Raw genomic sequence first — 14,849 nt, 5'->3', positions numbered from 1 at the left:
AAAAAAGAGAAGTCTTTAAAATATCACCAAAGAAAGTCATTAAAATATTTAAAATTTACTGGGTAGATAGCTAATTTTCACTAGGAAACTACAAAATGATTTGAGTAAAATATTAATTTTATGTTATGTGGTACTTACGAATCCGAACAGTGTGTTTTTTTAATTGACAAAAAATCACAGTCCATCCTGTCATGTAATTTTTGTTCGGTCTTTGATATCTGACTGCCTCCATGGCATTATCTTCTTTATCAAACACGACTACTGTAATTCCACTGTATTTAGAGATAGTCCGAACGTTCACTGTCAACTCCAAAGTGCCATTTAACAATACTATAGGGAACGACGATGTGCAGCTGTTTGCCGAAGCTTTAATAGCTTTAGAACTTAATTGGTACGGTGGAATCACGTCCAGATAATCATAACTCACTAATTCCCACCGAGTTGTATTGCTACATTTTCTTTCGCTAAAACTATTCGTATAACTACTATCAAAATAATACGACACCCCTAGCAGATCTTGAGTTATAACTGCTGTAAAAGCAGTAATAAAAAATACTAGAAATAACATCTCATGGTGTCCTAAGTAACCTTCTTTATAACATGGAAGCACGAAGAACACTGAAATGTGCTTTTAAAGCCGAGTGCCATTATCTCGAGTTCGCGATTAAATGAAATGATAACTCGTTCGTTCATTTTAAGTCAGCATTTAATCATTATACACACAGTACACGTAATGCATTGCTATCAAAGTTTTATTTGTGATGCTAATACCCAATACGGGAGCGCCAAAGTTCCGCATACTCGTAATTTTTGTCAAAATCATCGTTTGTCATAATTTTTTCCCACTGAAACCTTAAAATTTTCTGAACATTTTAAACCGTGATCCTATAGAAAACTATAGGTTAGGTTAGGTTTGTTTTATACAATTCTGAAAACCATTGGATTCATAGAAAAAAGAGTCACTTATGTCAAACGATCATTCTGACAAACATTACATTCGGACTTTCAATAAGTATGCGAGTCGATATGGACCCTATTAATACACATTTGTAGTAATAATACATGAGTTTTAGATTCAAGATAGACAAGGAATTCGTCAAGTTCTTTGATATGTGACTGCCTCTATGGCATTATCTTCTTCATCAAACACGACTACTGTAATTCCACTGTATTTAGAGATAGTCCGAACGTTATATACTAAGTAGGTACTCAATAGTACATTACTGTAGAGGCCGGCAACCCCAGGTTGCGGCCGAGGCTTGTATAGTGCTTTTCTCAAACATTACATGAAATAAAATAAAAATAAATAAAAAATGAATCTCGCGGGATGCTTGTCTGGTGGCCCTGTGTGGCTGCTGGCGGGCGGCGGGCGGCGGGCGGCTGGCGGCTGCGGGTGGTGGTTCTGGCGTGGGCCGCGTGCGTATCCCAGAGCGGGCGTTGAAACAAAAGACGGTCGCATTGCCGGCCAGCGGCCTGCAAGTTGTATGATTATCTCTTTGCAAGCCGCTAGAGTGAGTGAGGGAGTATGATCTATGTTTTAATTATTGCTTATATTACAGGCCACACCGGTATACGAATTTGCAAGTTAAATAAAAGCTTGAAAAATACCTTTTTGCTTTAAGCTCTAGGATAAACTCAGCCATCAGGCATGGAAAAAGTACCTACAATCCTGTCTCTATATCTTTATCGTCTTTACAGATCTAGCATGAATTTCTATACATAATAGCATACGATTACAGATCAGAATACGAAAACATCAGGTTTTAATACATATAATAAAGTAGGTAATACTTTAGTATGAAATTCAAATAATCAAATCATGATCAAACTGAGTATATATTGTCATTTCTTCTCCGTAAGAGCTTCCCGCAACGGATTTCAGAATATACGCCCTTAACTCTAGGTACAGATAAGGTTTAGGAATAGTATTTACATCTTCGTATATAATTTCTGCTCTTTTTTAGCACCCTTCCTCTTACCCAGCGCATAGCAACCCCAACTAACAAGCTACAATCAGAAACTGGTATTATGACTGCGAGTGAAATCGTCAGCGGTGTCCAAAAATCATCAAAATCGATGAATCTTATCGTTCTATCTTCAGAGATGACATCATCATTTATATCTACTTCGTTTGGCGAAAAATCAGTAGCAACTTTTGGATTTGCCAAGTGTTAAAAACTGAATGTATTTGGAGAACGTAGATATCTGGAGCATTATAGTTAGACGTTAGTTTTGAAATTTTATCGAGTGGCGGTAGTGGTAGGTAGTCCTTGGCAGATGGTGATTTATAACAGACTTGATCCCAACAGAATAACAGAGTCCGAAGATGCTTGTCCCATTATCATGACCTAAAATAAGATAAAAAATTGAAAACATTCATGTGTATTCTCAAAATATGGTTGAGGGATCTTGCCAAGCAGAGTATTATTTCAAGTTAAGAGAAGTATAAAATATAAATTTGAAAGCAACAATGTGTTCTACTTGTAGATGTGATGTGACTCATATGAATTGAATGTTTTAAATAAATCTATCCGCAACATAAGTATTGCTTTATCTGATAAAGCATTTGAAGTAAAGGAACTTGACACTAAAGATAGAAGACGTCATTTGTTCGTGTTGCAGTAGAAAAATTGATTTTCACCCTCCGGTAAATTATCACTACGTACTTAAATAATTGTTATAATTTAAGTTTGTTTGAATAGTTTGCTCTAGAGCATTTTTTCGTCTAGGAATAATTACAATTATGGACGTGTGTCGGAAATATAACTCTACCTTAAGTCATGGGTCCTACGAGTACTTCGTAACAAGTAACACGTGTTGTTTATAAAATCATAACTTACAATGTGCTCTACAATAAGTGAATATTAGCTGTTAGAGTCCAAAAAAAAAAACTACTGAAAATACTCACATAACCCTCAAAGTTTCCAGCACCATCAAGTATTATTTTCAAGTTATTCCATCCATCCTCAAAATCACTGTGAAAGAGAGTAGCATTTCCCACTAAATTATTTTCCACTGCTTCATAAATGGTAACGGACACAAAATCATTATTTTGTATTGATTTTGCGTAAACATTTACTTCGACGAGCCCTTGACTGGATAAAGTACCGCACGTGACGTTATGCAGCTTGATAATGTACCAGGGGTCAAGAAATTAGAGACGTCGTTGTTGTTATCCAAGCCAGCAGGAGCATGGCCGACGGTCCAGGTTTCTTCCGTATTGCACTGGTGACATCACCCTCAAACAATGTGTTCAAATCCTCCTCTACCACAATTGCTACTCCACACTACATGTAACGTAACTATAAGCAAAGCTATAGATTTATATCCCATTACAGTTTTTTTTCGCACACAACAATTGCTAATTCCGAAACAAATGATTAAGTACGTTTTCTAGGTTAATTTGGTGGTATGTCAGCCAGTTTATCGTTTGATAAGATTATGTTCCTTTGCGTTAATGGAATATCGATTAGATTACAATTTATACGTGATGAATAAATATTATTATCTATATCACCCTATACTTATGGTTTATTGATATTCGCTGTCATCCTTAACTCAATTGATGCTGAAAAAGTAGAAAGAAATGTGGGTGAAGCGATATCCAATTTTATGTAGGTGTTGAATTTCTGAAAGTGAAACATAAATAACCCACTTACTCAGTTTAGTTGTCGATTCAGCAGTTTTAAAAGGTTACAAGAAAGGGGGTATTATTTTTACGTAAGAATCTATTGATTTTTTTTAAGAAAAGTCTAAACGGAAACAATGCGGTCAACGCAGTCGAAAAAAAACACTAAGTATTTCGTTTAGTTATGTTTTATACAAAAACAAATTAGATAATGGTTTAAATTTTATTAAGGGCCAACATAAATCATACATATGTACGATTTATTTTAACACTAAGTAGGTATTTAATTTTCTAAGTATTACTATTACTAATTACTAAGTATATCAATATATCAATAGATTTCTGTCCCTGGAAATGGTTTTGGAGCTTAAGAGATTTTGCCAAGAGAACTATAAATGTTAACGGATAGCTTATTTTATTTTAGGGGGAAACATGTACCTACTTAGGTAAAACACCTATTTATCGAAATTGATGTTTCATGGTTCATTCAGGTTCATTTGGGCTCAAAGAATGCCTTCTGGTTACCTAATTCTGTTACCCTTGGCATTATATTATAAGATTATCTTTTTCCAAGCGTAACAATTATCAATGGATTTCTTACTATTTATAGATTTAATACAACAAAAAATTTACCTTCTCTTTTAAGCTTAATCTATCACTTTATGTAAAAAAATATCTCACCAAATTGCCTTAAAACGGAAATTCTTTACTACTCCGATTAATAGAGCAGTAGATAAAGGAATTATTTTACACAACAATCAGCAGTAAGTCGACAAACGCCTGTTCCAATTCTAACAGAATATTACGCCAATTTGGTTTTTGCTTATCACGCTAACTTTGAATGCCGTAATACTTCTTGTAACTCAATTATAAACGCTTCTATGAAGGAAGAAAATAAATGAAGGCGTTAATTTTGAGTAAAGACTGTCCACGATAAAATCGGGGCATGTATGATCTGATGTATCATTGTAATACATGCAAATTTTCAAGCAGCACTGTTTTGTACTAAGTCTGATATACATAATACACCGGCCAAGAGCGTGTCGGACATACCCGAAATAGGGTTCCGTAGACATTACAAAAAAAATAAGTAATATTTCTAGGATTTCGTATTTTGTACGAAAAAATCCAATTAGTATTATTTATTTATTTATTTATTTATTTTAGGAAAACAAACAGCTAGAAATAATACAAAGTATAAAACACATAAAATATTACAGTAGCTACAACAGTTTCCACTTTTAACAAAAAACATAACATGCTGCTCAGGCAAGACAAAAAAAACTAAATTTACAAGCACAACATCACCTTATTGTAATGAGGCACATGAACAAAGTTATATAAGATTAAATACACTTGTACTAATTCAAAAGAATTAATAAAGAGACTTATCGACAGCGGTTCTATTGCTAACATTGCCCTGCTCCTTCAAAGCAGTAGCATATTGTTGCAAGCTCATATTGAAACATCTATATCGGGAAAATGATTGTTATGATTCTTGCATGCTCGAACGAGAAGTCTGTTTCTGGCATAGGCAGTTCCGCTAAAGGGAATGGCGAATAATTTGGAGGAGCGAGTTCGTCGCTCTGGGCAACGAAGCAAAATCTTAGAAAGAAGGTATGGCGAGTCAATCAATCCATTAACAATTTTATATAAAAACATTTGGTCTTTAATTTCCCGACGCGTTTTGAGTGACATTAGAGAGTTCTTGTTAAATCTTTGAAAACAAATTTCATGCGTTTTATGAATTTGTTTTGAATTTTTTCAACGGTGTCTATATGTACATTAAAGTGAGGACTCCAAACTGTCGATGCAAATTCCAAATGGGGTCTTACAAGGGCATTATAAAAGTTGTACTGTTTTTGGGTCTTTAAACTCTCTTCCTTCACGAAATATAAAACCCAACATTCTATATGCTTTAGATACAATTTTATCTACATGCGTAACAAGTTGCAACTCGCTGTCAAGAATTACCCAAGGTCTTTTACCTCTGTTACCCGATTAAGACCGATGTTGTTCAAAGTATAGTTAAAATTTAAAGGCGAGCGTTTCCGCGAGTAAGATATAGCACAACACTTGTCAACATTCAAGTGCAGTTTATTCCTGCGGCAGTAAGCGCTTAATCTATTTAGATCGCTTTGCAGGTTTAGGCAGTCATTTTCCGATTTGATAACACTGTAAATCTTTGTATCATCAGCATACAATAATACCCGAGAATACTGGAAGCATGTAGCGACGTCATTTATAAATAAATTAAATAGAAGTGGGCCCAATGAGAGCCCTGGGGAACCCCCGACGGGATGGGTACAAAGCTAGAGGTATGTCCTTTCACGGACACCGCTTGAGACCTATCACGCAGATATGACGTGAGCCACCTTAAAAGATTACCATGTATTCCAAAGGATTCCAGCTTTTGAATAAGTACGAATGAGAAATTTTGTCGAAAGCTTTGGAATAATCAGTGTAAATGGTATCCACTGAAAACCATTATCCATTCCGTCCAGTACATAATCAAGAAATTCATTAAGGTTAGTCTCAGTTGAACGTTTACTCACAAATCCATGTTGTTGTTGGATTAACATTGGTCTAACGACATAAGAAAGAGTATCAAATATTATCTTTTCAAAGAGTTTAGGAATGACAGATAGTTTAGAGATGCCCCGATAATTTATGATGTTATGTTTATCACCACTTTTGTAAACAGGGAAAACTATTGAACGTTTCCAAAACTCAGGAATGATTCCAGAACTTAGGGAGAGGTTATATAATTTTGAAATGGGAACAGCCAGGGCTTTTCCACATCTTTTCAAGAAGATAGGATGAATTCCATCCGGGCCACAACCCCTTTAACAACAAGTCCCAAAGATATTTCTCAACTATGGAAGGGGTTATATGTATACTACATATTGAGGTATTAAGGACTTTATTATCATGGTATTCATAAAGTTGTGAGGAGGAAGTAGGGTTAGAGTTGGTACTGTACGAACATCATTTACAAATACTGATTGAAAGAAGGTGTTAAATAAATTGGCAATAGTTTGACCATCCGTGGCTTTATTTTGACCCAAGTAGAAGGTGTCCGGTATACCGCTATGTTTCATTTTGATTTTAGAAACGACCAGAATGCTTTAGGATTATAACGAATATTTGATTCCGTTCTGGATATAAACAAAACGTAACATGATTTTTCTAATTTTTTTATTACCGAACGTAAACTTGAAAACCTGTCATAGTCAGAACTTCTATTGTAAATTTTCCATTTTTTGTGAATTTTATTTTTTTTCCTTATAAGTGTAATTAAAACCGCGAGAATACCAAGTAGGAAATTTATTTGACAGCCATTTACAATTCGAGTAGGAACCAAATCTTCAATGACTTTGTTAACAATGGAATAAAATTCATCAACTGCACATTCAATATTATCCAACGAAAGAAGGTGATTCAATCAATCGCTTCCAGTTCAGCGTTTATGACATTATAGTCAGCGGCATAAAATCGGCGAACTATTCTAGAGGCTGGTTTTTAAGTCATGAACAGTCGAATTAATGTCAGCATGTACACAGAAAACTGGGTGATGGCCATCGATTGGGACCAATGGTTGAACGGTAGAAACACTGCAAGAACAATTTGATAAAACTAAATCCAACTGTTTGTTGTTTTTATTTGGAAAATAATTAAACTGAGTCCAATTAGTGAAACACATAAACGCAAATAATTGGCTTGTCAAAGAATTCTGATTGGGATTATCTAGTTTCATTTGAGAAGGTTCACAGTCAGACGGTACCCAGACTGCTTCCGCGATATTAAAATCACCCACAACTATATACAAGTCATCAGGAGAATCAGCAACAACGTCAGACAAGTACTCAAGAAAAGTGAACTGTGACTCTATTTGATAACTACTTTGTGGAAAATAGCACGAAAATAATCTTAATTTCCTTAAGCTAGGACCCTGAGAAATGCAGACATCTAACCAGGTGATATCTGCGTCGGGCAGAGCGAGCATCGCGCGAACGTCACGCTCGTCCACTCTAAACCGCCGATGAACTGCTATCAAAGTTCCCCCTCCGCGAGTCATGTCCATTCTCTGGTAGTCACGATCAGTTCGATAGACATGATAGCGATCGTCAAAAAGTTCAGAACTAAAAATGCTGGGTAGAAGCCACGTTTCAGTAATGCAGATAAAATCGTAATTTGATAATAAAACGTTGCGAAAAAAATTGAGTGGTTTTCGAACGCAATCCCCGCGCATTTTGATAATAAATACTTATATTAGCCATTAGGTACTTAAAAATATTCCAAAATCACACTTAAGTAAAACATTTAAAGTAGTCCCGTAATCATAAAAACAAACAGGAAGCAATATGATATTATGTTCAATATAATATGAGATATGAGCTCGCAACTTAGTATTAACAGCACATTATAACAAGATAGACCGCTATTCCAGAATGAGATAAATATCGTTTATATTATAAATCCAATTATCAAAGTTTATGACATTGTTCAAGATAAACTTAAAATTAGTGGGTAACTAGAAAAGCTACGCATACAAGTTAGATTGTTTATGCAATTTGCCCAAGATACAAAAGTGTTAATAACAAAATATATATGAAATAATACACTTATATTATTTTGTTTAAAGCTCTTCGTTAGAAATATGTAAAATGGGCGAACTTTCATTACGACGCACCATAATGGTACAATTTCGAACCCAACAAAATTTATAATGTTTTTGATTAGCACGAACTCTTTGCTTCCCTCAGGAGGTGCTTATTATAACTGGAAAGATGATCATTGATGAATATACGATTCGAATTGTCGGAGAACCCTAAATCCGAAGCCCTCAAATTCTTCAGCTTGCGTATTGATGACAAAAAGTCATCTTTTTTGTATCGCGCCTGCATCTTGAGAACAATAGGCTTCGGTCTAGCATTATCCACGTCGTTTCTAACCGCTACTCGCGTCACAAAGTCAACGTCAGTAGAACAGTCAAAGAAAAACCACTTAGCTCAGCCAGAGACCTCAAAATAGTAAACAAGTTTTCCCCCTTTTTCTCCGGAACACCATTGATCTGAATATTGGAGCGTCTCATCCATTGCTCGTTTCTTCTAGAGTCGCCAATAAGGTCCCCAATCGTTCTTTTGATGTCGTCCAGCTCCGCTTTACTTTCTCCAACGCACTGACGCGAGATTCGATGGTTAACATTCTACCAGCAAGCTCATCCAATTTAGAGTTAATACCCATATATTTTATACCTTAGGCTGCTATTTACTCTTAAACTACTAATCATTGTCAAGAAAAACTTAACCGTTATAGTTTTTCTTGTAAGTTTGATATACTTAGTACCATCCTGAATTTTTTCAAAATTTTCCACCCACCGGTTTAGATTTTAGAGGGGGGGGGGGACGCTCGATTTTAATGAAAATTTGCACTTTAAAGTTGAATATTTTGCAATAAAATAGCTGAATCGAAAAATCGTTTTAGCAGCCACCTAATGGTTTCAAAAGACCTATACAAAGATACCCCAAACTAGAAGGTTGGATGAGAAAAACAAAAATCACCCCCACTTTACCTCTATAAGGGTTCCGTTTTTTATTGTACCATTTTGTCGGCATAGTTTACATATATATTCGTGCAAAATTACAGCTTTCTAGCATTGATAGTCCCTGAACAAATCCGAGGACGGACAGACAGACAGACAGACATGGCGAAACTATAAGGTTTCCGTTTTTGCCATTTTGGCTACGGAACCCTAAGTTTGTCACTGTGCCTAAATTGCGTTTTTTGATAATCTTCACTCGTTTCCAACTTCAATACCACAATTTTATTTTAACAAGCTGTTTTACACATCATCATCCTTTAAAAAAGCTGGGAAAACTTTCTAATCTAAGCATCAATAGTAGATTGTACAACGAGAGCATAAAACGAGCCTAAAACGATTTTACCCGAGGCGTTCATATAGCCAGCCACCCGAGCCGGTACGGCGAGGGTGGATAGACACGTCGCGTCGAAGGGAAAATGGGTTTAATGCTCGAGTTTTATACTGCTTTTCACTTCGATTGAGAGGAAATTAAATAGTAACATTGGAAACAGTTGTTCACTTACTGGGTACCTATTATTTTTTATGCATTGCTATATCATCATCCCAGCCTATATACGTCCACCTGCTGGGCACAGGCCTCCTCTCAGAACAAGAGGGCTTGGGCGATAGTTCCCACGCGGGCCCAGTGCGGATTGGGGCAGTGATGCATTGCTATATACTTACAGCCTTATTCATAAAAAATCCTTAATTGAGGTTTGATCGGTCTGTTACTTAGCAGACTGATTAAGCTTGTTAGACGGTTGTCAAGAAGTATGATTCATAAACGCTTGCTAGCAGTCTGCTAGTTGTTGAGCTGCTGATAGACGGATTAGACGCGTTATGTTGGCCATCTTGACAAATCAAAGACAAAAATGGCCTCATCGAGAATTAAAAAAAAAAAATTGACAGCAGTGACAGCAAATTAGCAGGAAAACGTAAATTTTTACGAAGACACACGAGCTTAGTTTAGTTTCTTGCGATTTTTAAAATGAATGCTACTAAAAAAAGTAGTGATAATTGGACAGCTTAGGATAAAGTAAGAAAAGCAATTACCTTACCTAGCTTGCATTGTCCCGAAAAGATAAAATTTGACGATACAACCACAAGATCAACTTTTAAAAAAAAAGCGAGATGTTTGTTTTCCCGCCATTTCCGATCCGCATGTTTATGTTGTACCTAAGTGCAAAAAGCCGTCACTATGTTAATCATCCTAATTTTTTTTTCATATTTATGGATAGTACTTAAACGTATCATCTACCTAATTAAGAGGATTTTTAAATACAAATTCCTGAAAATAAATTTTCCTGTTTTTTTTTAATCCTTCACTAAAAATATCTTCGGTACCTATGGTTTTTTGCTCTTGTCAAAGTCAGCTGTTAAAATTTGTGGCGGCCATTTGTGACTTAGCAGGGAGATAAAGGAGGGTCTAACTGTCCTCTAACTTTAGCAGAGCCTTGATCGACTGATCAGCGCTAACAGACGTTTATGAATCTTTTTTTTTAGCATCGGGCCTTAATTTATGTGTATAATTGATTCTTAGGTTATTAATTAAATACCCTGAAAATATCCGCACCTCATTTTCTAGCACCTTATATATTTCGGGATCTCGGAAACGGCTACAACGATTTCGATGAAATTTGGTATGTGGGGGTTTTCGGGGATGACAAATCGATCTAGCTTGGTCTTATCTCTTGGAAAAAGCTAACTATCGAGTTTTAGCCCGAGCAAAGCTCGGTCGCCCAGGTCAACAACAAATGAATGACAATCCAAAGACTGTGTTGCTCCCACCGATTTTAGATTTTTCTTTTCAGACATATATACTTTTGAAATGACTCCGTTCTTAGTGGCCAGTACTCAACCACATATTTAAAATATAAAAAACGTGACCCTCGTCCGACCTGTTGCGATGAGGTTGCGATGCTGTGGCGTTTTTTCATCTAAAAAAAATTAAAGCATTTTGTGCATATTATGCGTTTAAGAAAAAAAAACACCTCATAAAAGTCATAAATGACGCATTCTCATTGGTCAATTTAATTTCACATGCCGCAGACGATTACTTTTGATTGGTCCGATTGTCGTTTCAGCACGCCGGGAAAAAATGTTAAGATCGAACAACCTATTTAGCTTAGATGAATGATTGCTCTCGCGCGGTCGAGCGAGTGCGCGAGACCAATCATTCATCTAAGCATTAAGTTAAGTATCAAAATGTCTCCCGTAAGTTTAACTGTTTTTCCGTATATTATTTGAACAAAAAGGGTGTAAACTTTCCGGTAAATGTTTGAATATTGTCAGTTCCTTTTACAGCAAAACGGTAAGTATGGGGCCCTGAGGACGTCACAACTTTCAGATAAATATGGACATATAAATAATATTAGCGGGGACAGGCCTTGGGGAACAGATCCCGATATTCCCTACTTTTGAGTTTCTTGGAAACCTCGCGGCCGGGATAGAAAGTGTGTGAACTTTTAATTTTTGCATGTGAGGCAGTAGCGTGGAGTTAGCATTTTTTTTGGGCAACCTGGAGAGCGAGAAAAGCGTAAGTACCTAGTCTTTTCGGTACTTCGTAGTTAGACACTCTTGAGTTTCTAATTTGAGTCTTTGCCATACATGTCATCACGGACGTCTCTTAAAGAATTTAGGCAACCCGGTGGGAATCGAGTTGTTGCTACTCCACGCTACTGATGTGAGGGTCTATGACAAATTAGCTACTAATTCAAGTCATAGAATATGATTGAATCTTGACAGTTTTCTATTTTAAAAGTTAGTTATTTTAATCTGACTATAAATCGCCTATATAACTGATTCATTAACACAATACTAAGTATATTAATATTACCTATAGCAATCAATCATAAAAGTAGATATTGCTATATTTGATGTTTAATGATAATTTGGAAAGTCTTTGTTTCCTAAATAATACGAGAACGATAACAATTTTTATAAGGGTAAATCGTCAATTACTGGCCACCTTATAAAATGAATTCTATTTATAGGTATGACCAGAATTAATTTTTAGTGTAAGGTAGCCAGTTATTGAACCGTGGCCACACATTCATCCTTCTACATACATATCAAATTCTTCAGTCTCGAAATATCAGAAGCTCATTAAAGATATCCACTGTCTACACCCCCTAGCACATAGGTATAACATGAGGAAGATATCGATAAAATTTTAGGATTATATCCTTTCATGATTTAATTGAATTATTCATCATCCCGCACCCAAGTTTCCACTGAAAATAATTCCTAAGCCTGCCTTTTCTTTGTTACACCTACCATAATAACTTCAAAGGCAAAAGAAAAAGTATAAGTACCTATACGTTGCGACAATTTATAAGTTTGAGCAATTCTGTAAGTGAGGTTTTTACTTTTTCTTTTGATAGTTTACGAAGTAACTTCTGGCTGAATCCGAATTTAAAATCCCTGGTGTGCTCTTAGCGCTGCTACGTACCGTTGAAATATCTTACTTAGATGATTTAAACTTGAAAGATACGGTAGTTATCTAACTATACGAATATATTGATAAAGAAAATGTATAGTTAACTTAGTTAGGTATCGCAGTACTTACCTACAATACCTTAATCATAAACTTGTAAACCTGTATTTTTTGGTTTGTAACCTTTCAATTTTAAGGGTGTTAATCGACTATTTGCGAGGTCGCTCTAAAATGAAAAAAAAAAAAAACTTACGTTAAAGAAGCTTGTGACATGAGAGCGGACAAGGAGAGAAAAATATGTAGCGCAATTTTTTCATTGGCTTCAATAAACGATAAAAATAAGCTAATACGTTGTCGACTAACATAGCGTTTTCTCTTTAACAATAATACTGTAGAAAGAAAGAAGAAACTATTTTTCATACTTTGGATCGTATTACAGAGCTGCGCGCTGCGCATCTGCTCGCGGACAGTTAATCTAAGCGCAATACTTAGGAGGCGGCGAGAGCCACAACAAAGCCTGTCAAGTTAACGTCGTCGCCCCATTGTCCTGCCCGATACAGAAAGAAATTGGCTACTTTCTTACCTGAAAAGAATTCGATACCTCAGCCATTGAAAAATTACGTTCTGACGTAACATAAAATTGAACGCGTCGAGTGTTCAGTTTCAGGTAAAATGAGAATTTTTAACATTATAATGCTTGATGGTTTAATGACATGAATTGCGTTTAAAAGTATTTTTTGTTATTACTATTGAAAGTTGAAAGAGAGAATTTATTTTTTACTTTAAAAGTAAAGCGAAAAGTATCATCAAATTCATCTAGCAACTTTTAATTAAAAATTCTTTTGAAGAATACTAGTTCTGCAACCAACAAAAACTTACTCTTTCCATCTTAGTTAGTTCTTCCCTTAGAAAAAACATTTTGAGTATAATAAGTTGTGTAATGCCACTGAAAAGTTTTTTTTTTTAATTTTTATAAAAGTCAAGGCAGTGACATGTAGAAACACGAATACTTTGGCTATGAATGCCATACATATTTTTGTTTCAGTAAGGTGGCCTTGCATGATAAAGTGCCATCGCCTTATTTCAGACCGCAGACGGTTTTCAATAGAAAATGATCCATTATTCAACTCACATTTTTCTCCTGATACTTCTACTTTATTTCTACTTATTCTAACATTCCTGCGCTCGTGTTAAAAGTGCAAAAACTGCACTTTAAGCTGCTGGCCTGCCGGCGTTTGAGCGCTACTTTTAATGCGTTTTTAAAAGTAGCTATTCGCGATGGTTTTTGAGCTGTTTAACGTCTCGCCTGCTGGTTTCAGGAGGAATAAACTTTGGATGATAAAAGGTTCCAGATTTTGCATAGTGGAAACCTATATTTTTTGCTAGAACATTATGGCACTCAGGATCCACATTTTTATCTCGGCATTATGCGTAGAGCGAGGTTGTAAAGAATTATTTAAATGGACATTACATTCATGTAATCGCGAATCTCTAATAATGTTCATGCAGTAATTAATGTAATTGATTTGCTTGCAAATACGCCTCTATATCAGGATTATGTTATTACGGACCTCTGTTACCAAGATTTACTGAGTAAACAGAGCTCGTAAATAATTAAATGCATTATGCACATTTGGGACCATTACGTGGATCCTAATATTGCCGGTCGCTAATGCATTGGTGTGTATATGGTCAGGGTTGATACAAATGGCCTGAATCCGTGTTGTAAAGTTATGACAGCGATCTAATTTTACTGCTTAACTGCAGGCTGCTGCAAGGTTCGCCAGGATGGCTACCAACATCTTGCTTGCTAATACTGCCCTGAAGCAGCAGTGCTTGCACTGTTGTGTTTCGGCGTGGAGATTAAGACAGCCGGTGAAATTCACTTGGGCACTTGAAGTATCCCATCTTAGGCCTCTAGGTTGGCAACGCATCTGCAATACCCCTGGTGTTGCAGATGTTTATGGGCAGTGGTGATCTCTTACCATCAGGAGAACCACTTGCTCGTTTGCCATTCAGTTGAATAAAAAAAAACTGTAGTTAAGTACAGTCGTGGAACGAAAATATTCTATCAATATGTACATGATAACTTTCCAAACCATACTGTTGCATAGGAAATGTTATTATTACAGGGTGAATATTTAGTCGAACCAATTTTCTTTATGAATAGTTGAGCTAAAAAAATATTTTTATTAGTTTGA

The 14,849-nt window shown here is 35.8% G+C and overlaps 1 pseudogene; it reads right to left on the bottom strand.

Annotated features, from left to right (window-relative positions):
• Nucleotides 1-8,267: 8,267 nt before the first annotated feature.
• LOC141426114 (uncharacterized) lies at nucleotides 8,268-8,875 on the bottom strand (annotated as a pseudogene).
• Between the last annotated feature and the right edge of the window lie 5,974 nt (nucleotides 8,876-14,849).

The sequence above is a fragment of the Choristoneura fumiferana genome, chromosome 3 (assembly GCF_025370935.1).
Source record: "Choristoneura fumiferana chromosome 3, NRCan_CFum_1, whole genome shotgun sequence".
Classification (NCBI taxonomy): domain Eukaryota; kingdom Metazoa; phylum Arthropoda; class Insecta; order Lepidoptera; family Tortricidae; genus Choristoneura; species Choristoneura fumiferana.
The sequence above is the reverse complement of the archived record's forward strand: the minus strand, read 5'-3'. Positions and strand labels throughout refer to the sequence as shown.